Source organism: Aotus nancymaae, unplaced genomic scaffold (assembly GCF_030222135.1).
Source record: "Aotus nancymaae isolate 86718 unplaced genomic scaffold, 86718_ANA_hifiasm-v0.15.2.pri h1tg000007l, whole genome shotgun sequence".
Lineage (NCBI taxonomy): Eukaryota > Metazoa > Chordata > Mammalia > Primates > Aotidae > Aotus > Aotus nancymaae.
The window spans coordinates 56169296-56178226 of record NW_026988418.1 but is presented as its reverse complement, the minus strand read 5'-3'; the positions used below and the strand labels follow the sequence as shown (position 1 = coordinate 56178226).

At 39.8% G+C, this 8931-nt stretch overlaps 1 protein-coding gene across 1 annotated transcript in view; it reads right to left on the bottom strand.

The window, feature by feature from the left end:
- Window positions 1-6452: 6452 nt before the first annotated feature.
- Window positions 6453-8931, bottom strand: part of WARS2 (tryptophanyl tRNA synthetase 2, mitochondrial) — a 130605-nt gene continuing 128126 nt past the window's right edge. Inside the window, exon 8 of the transcript XR_010341228.1 lies at window positions 6453-8759. The gene's annotated coding sequence lies outside the window, so the exon portion shown is untranslated. The remainder of the gene's footprint in view (window positions 8760-8931) is intronic.

Here is an 8931-nt window from a genome sequence, read left to right as displayed (position 1 = left end):
GAGTGCTAATACCGTTCATTCTTTTACACCACAAACTTTTTTTTGGTACATCACTCCACCAAAATACTTTCAGTACTTTTGTACTAGGATTGAAAACTCACATCAGGAGGGGAAAGGGAGGATTAAAATCATATTTTTAAAAAGTATTTGTTTAGAATGTCACACTGAATTTAGTGGGGAGGGGTACTAATCAGTACTAATATCCTTGGAATATTACCATGTTTACCATGTTTTTTTCCTGAGTTAAATACGGTGCCTTGCTTATAACTGGCAGCCCTCAACAAATAATTGTTGGTTGAATGTCTGAAAAATGTAAAGCAAAGGAGCACAAACAGGATTGGCTATTTAACTCCATTTAGTTAAAAATTGGTAAGTTTCTTGCACCAGCTAATGTGTATCCTACAAAGCAAGACCATTTCTTCTAATTGTGAGGGACTATGCTTAATCAGTTTTTCATCTCCCCAACTGAACTGTAACATGAAATCAGAGACTCAATGTTAATGCTTTCATTATATACAACATCTTGTATATTGCTGGGTACATTGATTAATCATCTTAGAGTATGGTGAAGGAGAAGATTCAGCTTAAGATGGAACAATGTTAAGTGAAAGTTAATTATCCGCTTGGATAGTGCCAAGTATCCCTGTAAATGGGTAATAGTGGTCCAGGAGTAGGACAATTTCTGTTCAGACTCCTCCTTTGATTGGGTCATATCTCTGCCTGCCCACACTTTCTCCAGAAGTAACACTTTTTCCTCCTTATTAGGATATGAAAGCACAGAAAAGGGTAAGCTGTGATGACTGGTTAGCAGTCAGTTCGTGTGGATACTAATGAGACCATCACAGAGGTTCTATCCACTTGGGCACGAGTTTGGCCTTATTCCAAGCACATCCATGATATCCTTTCCTATAAATGCATGCTACTTGGCCAGAGATAATCAGGAGAGACAACCTTAATATATCTTCACAGAAGGTTACAGTTTTGGAAAAGGAATGCCAATCAATTGGATTTTCCTATGGGAGCCAAGGTATCATGTAGGCTTATGTGCCTGTGCCAGACCATGTAATAAGACATAGAATATGTTTTGAAGGAGCATTCTATTTTCCCCTCTTTTTTATTTTTCATCAAAAATTTCCCCATCACAAACATAGGTACTGGAGATCAAGTTATGACTTTCCAACTAGAATGACTTCTGCTTTCTTGAATTGCCATCCCATTAGCACCTTGCACCTAGGATGCTGGCCTTCTTAGCAATGACTAGCTCACCTTTTATTCTTTATTACATTTCTTCCTTAGCATGTTAAAAAGCCGTGTAGCTGAAGTGGATGTGGACTAAATTAGAAGGGACACAATGCTGGGTTTAATCCAAAATCCACCAAATCAGAAGTATTTTCGATCTCAGCCATACTACACTACCTATAACAGTGAATAGTTTTAATTGATCACATAAGAAATTTTAAAGAATTAAAGGATTGAACTTGTGTAGAGAGTAATGGGGCTGATGTGTCTTTAAAAATGCCAGAATTTGTAACAAAGGAGAGTTGTTCCTCTAAGAAATTACCCTGGGATTCTATATCTTAGACAAATGATTGCTCAAAACATTTCTGGAATGCCTCTTTTGGAAATGACTTCAGGGATACTGCACCATCACTTACTCCAGTGCTCTTCCTCTTGCTGGCTAATGTGGGTGCACTCTGGGAAATCAAACTGTTCATGCTGATGAATTAGCTCTAAAAGCTGAGAGTATCCAGGGCAGAATAGCATCTTTGCCTAGAGAAAGGGTGTCATTTTAGTGGTATTACTGAGATGGAACACACAGCAAGCAAAATGGTGGCCTAAGGCAACCGTAGCCAGTCCCAGCCACATCCAGTGGCTCCAGACCTTGGGAACAAAGCTGCCGAAGGAAGTCAGAGCAGATTCCTAGACGGACTGTGTCTGCCTGGGGAGCCCCAGATATTCCGGGTTCTCTTATCTGAGAGAGCTTGTTCTAGGACAGCAGTCCTATCTGGAAGTTTCTGAGATAGTCTAAGGAAGTTCTCAAGAAGAATTGAATTAAATTAGCTGTAAGTCACTTCCTTACTCATCTTCCCTCTCAAATACAAAAACGAATGTTTGACTAGAAATCAGACTAGTAGGGCTAAACAGTGGAATTATGAAAGTTTGCTAATGACTTAAATGATGAAAGATCAATTTGTAGTTTTCAGAAATTACAGCCCCATGGCCAACCACAGGTTTTTGAATGCCCCCAACATAATCTTCTAAAGTGCTGACCATGGAAAACTCCACACTCACGACCCAGCTCAGGCCTGCTACCTAGCTCGCGCTGGAATTGTGGGGAATCTTGTACTCCACGCTACACACAATACTGGCAGCTGGAGGTAGGGAAATTGTCCTCTTTGCTCATTGATACTTCCAGGTTGTTATACTGTCATTATCCCTTTCTCTTCCTTAATTTCCCCACTGCCCCAGGTTTTGGAAATGATGCTATCAGTCTACAGACTCAAAGACCACTCCTCCTCATTTCTTGAAGATTTGATTCCTGGATCATTCTCATTTTCTTTAGTGCTTCTCCCAGCATAGTTTTAGTGGTTTCACATTGAAGTAAATGACCTTTATAATACCCTAGACTCTTGACCTTTTCTCCTCCAGAGATTACCTTTTCCACTCTGTATCAACAGTCATTCCTTGGGCCGTATCTCAATCTTTGTCATTACCAAGAGTTGAATCCCCATAATCTTAATTTCAAGCTCTGACCAACATTGCCTGTTTTTCCAGTTCACTCTCTCAATTTGTTGACACCACCAGGACCTTTAGTCAACTGATTTTTATCATCATTCTATATCTTCACACCCAACACATCCTTACTTCCCAACCTGCCCCGTGAGAATGCCAGGGCTCTTACTCACACCCTGGCGACCGGCATATGTATTCAGGTGCTTTACCTTTTTGTCCTTTGTTGCAATCACCTGGCAAAGCCCAGCTCTAGGTTAAATCCAGTTCTAAGTTCTGCCTCTGCCTACACCCACACAGTGGAATGTGGTTGGAACAAAACAATCAACTGTGCTGACTGATCTCATTGTAAATTCATGTTCCTTAGCCTCAAGAGAGCCCTCTATATCCTGCCTGGCAGTTCTACTGCATTTCCCCCTCCCCTAGATGACTATTTCACACCTCCTACTCCTCTCCCCTTAAACCTTCAGCACATCCTCCCTCATCCCAATCCTCTGCTGAGGACCTTGATTCCTATTTCACTGATAAAATTGAAGCAACAAAGAGAACTTCTACTTTTTTTTTTTCCATACATAGAAGTTCATCTGCTTCTGTGTCCATATATTCTTCCTTCTCTCTTCTCTGGTCTCCCATCTAAATCCTGTCCACATGTGAACAGGTTGGATGTCATTCCTTCATACTTACTCAAGGAGGCCATTACTTCAGTAACTGTCCTCTCTAACTTCTCGATCATCAAATTCTCCCTCTCTACTGGATCATTCCCATCCAAATATGCAACTATTTCCCCCATTCTAAAAAGTAACTGCTATGGTTTGGATGTGGTTTCTCCCCTCCTAAACTCATGTTGAAATTTAACTGCCAGCGTAATGGTGTTGGGAGTTGGAGCCTTTAAGACGTGATTAAGTATTTAAGGCAGATTAATGTCTTTCTTGCCAGACGAGTGTTTCTTCGCAAGAATGGATTAGTTTTTGCAGGAATGGATTAGCTCCTGAGAGAAGAGTGGGTTGTTATAAAGTGAGGTGGCCTCTACTGTTTTGTCCTTTTTTCCACAAGCCCAATTCCACTTCCATTTCTCCACCATGTTTTGACATGGCATGAATGAGGCCCTCACCAGAAGGTGCCAGATGCAGCGACCCCATCATGAACTTCCCAGCCTCCAGAACTATGAGTTACATAAACCTATTTTATGAATTATCCAGTCTTGAGAATTCTGTTATAGCAACAAAAAATGGACCAAGACAGTAAGACAACCCTCTTTTGATTCCGTATCACTGTCATGCTGTTGCACTTTGCTGCTTCCCTTTACAACAATAGTTCTTGAAAGGGTTGGCAAGAACACTGTCTCCAATTTTTCTCCTTCCACTCCCTTTTAAATATATTCAAGTAGACTTTTGACCCCACTCTCCACCCAAACTGCTTTAATCAAGTCACCAGTGATCCACACACTGCTAAATCCAGTAGTCCTTTTTCAGTCCTCACCGTACTTGACGTAGACTGGTCTTTTTCCTGAACACAGCTTTTCCACTTGGCTTTCAGGCAATCAGTACTCCACCTTGCTTTTCCTTTTGTCACACTGGGCTGTCTACCTCAGGCTCTCTGCTGTGTATTTTCTCATTTCTCTCTACCTCTAAACGGGATCAATCTTTGGACCTCCTGTTTTCCCTGTCCACACCCACTCATTTGGAGATTTCATCAAGACTCCTGACTTTAAAATGCTATCTATGTATTAATGACTTTGAAATTCATTAATTAATTAGCCTGGACCTCTCTCTGACTTCTACTTTTGTTTATTTTTATTTTATTTTATTTCATTTTATTTTAAGACAGGCTTTCACTCTTGCCCGGGCTGGAGTGCAGAGGCACAATCATGGTTCACTGCAGTCTCGACCTCCCAGGCTCAATTGATCCTCCCACCTAGGCCTCCTGAGTGGCTGGGATTAGAGGCTCATGCCACCATGCCTAACTATTTCTTAATAAATTTTTTGTAGAGATGGGGATCTCACTATGTTGCTCAGGCTGGTCTCAAACTCTAGGGCTCAAGAAACCTTCCTTCCTTGGCTTCCCAAAGTGTTGGGATTATAGACGTGGGCCACCATACTCAGCCAACTTCTACTTTTAAATATACAGCTGATCAATTAATATCTCCAAATATCCAAATCCAAACTCTTAACCTTTCCATATCTGTTCCTCCTACAGTCTTTCCCATCTCAGTAAATGGAAAATCTCTTCTTTTAACTTCTCATGTCAAAAATCATTAAATTATCCTTGACTTCTTTATTTTCTCTCAAATATCACAACCAATCTATCAGCAAATTTTGTCAGCTCTACCTTGAAAGGTATTCCAAATCTTATCATGCCTTACCACTTCCCTCTATGATTTTACTCCAAGCCTTCCCTTTTGCATGAGTGATCAAAATAGCTAACTAACTGGTCTTCCCACTTCCATCTCTGACCCCGTAGTCTATTTCTCAACATAATAGCCAACATGAACATTTTATAACCTAAACCTGCAATGGCTTCCCAATCCCACTTACCTAGAGTAAAAGCCAAAATCCTTAGCATGGCCTATAAAGCCTTCACACCCCCCCGCCATCAACATTCTGACCTCACCTCCTTCCACTGTCTCTCTCATTTACCCGACTCTGGCCACACTGGTCTCCTTGCTGCTTTTTAAACAAGTCGAGCATGCTTCTGCTTCAAGGCCTTTGCATTTGATATTCCCTCTGCCTGGACTGGTTTTCCCTCACATATCACATTGCTTTCTTTCTCACCTCATTCCGTTTTCTGCTTAAATGAAACCATCCTTTGAAACTCTGTTAAAACAAGCACCCTGTATTAGTTTGCTAGGGCTGCCATAACAAAATACCACAGACTAGTGGCTTACACAGAAATTGATTTTCTCACAGTTGTGGAGGTAGAATGCTGAGATTAAGGTCTGGCAGGTTTCATTTCTCCTGAGGCTGCTTTTCTTGCCTCTGTGGATGCCCACCCCCTTGCCATGTCCTCTCATGGTCTTTTCTCTGGGTATTTGTCTGTGTGTCATAATCCCCTCTGCTCACAAATCATATTGGGTTAGGATACACCCTAATGCTCTCATTTTAACTTAATTATCTCTTTAAAAGGCCCATCTTCCCAGTCACATTCTGCCATCCTGGGACTAGGATCTCAACATGTAAATTTGGGAAAATCACAATTCAGTTCATAATGGTCCATCTCCATTTTCTTTCTATGTCTACATAGCACTCATCACCTGGCCACCTGCCTTTCCTTGCTGGTTTATTGTCTGTTATCTCTCTCCTACAATGTCAATTCAAAGAGGGCAGGGATTTTTTTTCTCTTTTGTTCATTGCTGTACACGCAGTGACTAGAACATTGCATGGCATATAATAAGCACTGAATAAATAGTTGTAAAATGATCTAATGGTTTTACGTACTTATCTATCTCCTTAAGCCATCTGAATTTGCAACCTCTAACCTCTCTCTTATCAGGGTTGTTTTCCATCAGTTAGCATTTACTCTCTGCCCAATGTTGTGATTCATACTGGAGTAATATGCAAAAATAAAAACCCTCAGTCTTTTTGCAAAAATCTGTATTCCAAGACACTTACAAACAAGAACACATAAGATTTTTAAAAAGGATAGTATTTTATGGTACTAATTTCAACTGCAATAAACAGATAAGTTGGTAACAAAATACTCTGGGAAAACTTGTCTGTAAAATGGGGATGGTAATTCTTACGTATTATAGACGTTTGTGAAGATGAAATATGGTTATAGTTTATCAAACACTTCTTCATATTAGGAAAATATTTGAAAGTTACAAGAAGAAAGACAAAGACCTATGGGAGCCATATAAGCCCTCTTGTGGAAGGTTCCTGAGGCTCAAGAAGGAGTTAACCTGTCTGGCAATGCCCAGGGGCCTGTTGGGCTCAGCCAGTCAACAGAAGCAGATCACAGGTGTAATTCTTATAACATGAGTCCTTTCTGGGCACAGCAGTGGGGCATGCTGAAGCCTTACAGAGGAGCCCCTCTCTAGCCTGCTCACACAGTTCAATTTTCTCTCAATAAAAATGCAATAAAAACTTCATTTGCCTCCAGACTGTTGAATACTTTTGATTCCAAATTATTTGGAATAGAAATTCTGATTCACAGTACTTTTGGAAAGAAGATGGATTTTGAAGAGTTCTTAAAAGAAAAAAGAAGGGAGAAAAAGAAATAAAGTGGCTGTATCTTACCGAACTGAGAGTAGTTTAAAGACACTGCAGGATTTAAAAAATGTTTGAGCCAAAGCTAAAATAATTTTTAGCACCTATGCAGAAAGACTTTTGTGTTCCTAATAGTAGGTGGGGAAATTAAACCTTTTTTTTAAAGAGTCACATAATTTGGGGGAAGTAGGGCAATGCCAGCTGCCACGTCTTCATTATCACAAAGAACCTATTATAGATTTACTAAGTCCCAGGTTTGGCTAAATTTTGAATGTGCTAATTCTTCTTCATCATGTTAGCACCGTCCAAAGTATCTGGCTCCTATGCCAAAGACAGTAAGTAGATCAGTTTGCTATGTACAGTAATAATAATATTTTATTTAGGTTTTGGATTATCTACAGATTTCAATTATCTCGCTTGTCTCTTGTAAATAAGAATAATGGCAAACTGGCTTTAATCTCAAATCATAATTATTTTCTTTTATGAGTTGCATCCATTGTCTCTCTTATTGTCTCTACCTTTAACGTCTATCAAATCTGAAGTGTTCACAGGTTTTCTACAAAACACGTTAGGGACAAGAGTCTTTATTCTCACACAGTCTACTTCCCAGCCCACAACCAATACCACATTAGTCTAGCCTGGTCTGGACTAGTGTTCTGAACACTGACGATCATAATGAGAGGTGGTGACAGCAAAGATGGTAGTTTCCTTCTATGATATTGATATCAGACATTTTCAGAAATAGTTTGAACATTCCTAACTCATGCTTATTAGAATTTTATGACTTTCTCACTCATAAATCTAATCCATGCTCAATTGTTTTTGTTTCTAGGCCATATAACCCTTTACAGGGTGATAAGTACTGTAATTTTACTACCCACTGTGAAAAATAACACCCCATTCTTGTCTTTCTCGGTTTCAGTAAATCCTCATCAATTCTAAGATTCCAATATTGGTGATCAAATCTCTGTTCACTCTACTACCAAGGTAACTTCAAATTATTTCCCCTTTTAGGATTTGCACAGGCCCAAATGGCCTAAAATTTTAGGCTGTTTATAAATAATCACATATAAAAACAAAAACAATATAGGCTAAATTATTGTGAGTTAATCTGATGAAAATAGGAAGCAGGAAATAGCAGAAAGTCAAGATAATAATTATGTTTTCATAACATTATCTATCTGTATCTCTCTGTCTCCCCAGTGTAAACTCCTTCAGGATAGAAGCTGGTTTTTATTCATTTTTAGTGCTGCCCCGACCCCCGACCCACTTCATCCCAGCACAATCATTCTCAAACATCTGTACATCTAGATCACCTGAAGGGTTTATTAAAATTGATTACTGATCCCTACTCCTAGAACTTCTCATTCAGTAGGTGTGGGGTGGAGTCTGCAGATTTGCATATCTAATGAGTTCCCAGGTGACTCTGATGTTGCTTGTCTGGGGACCATACCTGGAGAACTACTCGCTGCCTCAGCACAGAGAAGGCTTTCAGAAAATGTTGGTTGCACTGAATTGAAGCAATCTAGTTGAAGAGAAGACATTAGACAAAGAGTGTAGTAAGATTAGTACATTAGTTGGAGTAGTACCTAAAGTATTGGAACCCAGAGATCTCAAGACAAAGTAGCTTAAATATGATAAAAGTTATTTCATCACACAACAGTCCAGAGGTAGGTGAGTAGTCCAGGGTGGAAAGGGAGCTGTGTGCTTGCTGAGGGGTTGACTCTGTCCGTCTTTTCTTTATGGCTTTCAGCAATGGGTCAAACATGCTGTTCCAGAATATGTGGACAAAGAGGAGGACTTTGCTTTAAAAAAGATGTGACTCTGAAATTAAAAAAATGTGACAAATCACTTTTGCTCATATCCCATTGGCTAGAGCTAATTTACAGACCCATACATTGGGTAGGCTGGGAAATTTAGTCTCTACCTGGGGCTATGTGCTCTGATAAAATTCAGAGTGAGGGTTGTATTACTAAAAAGTGATATGGACAGGAGA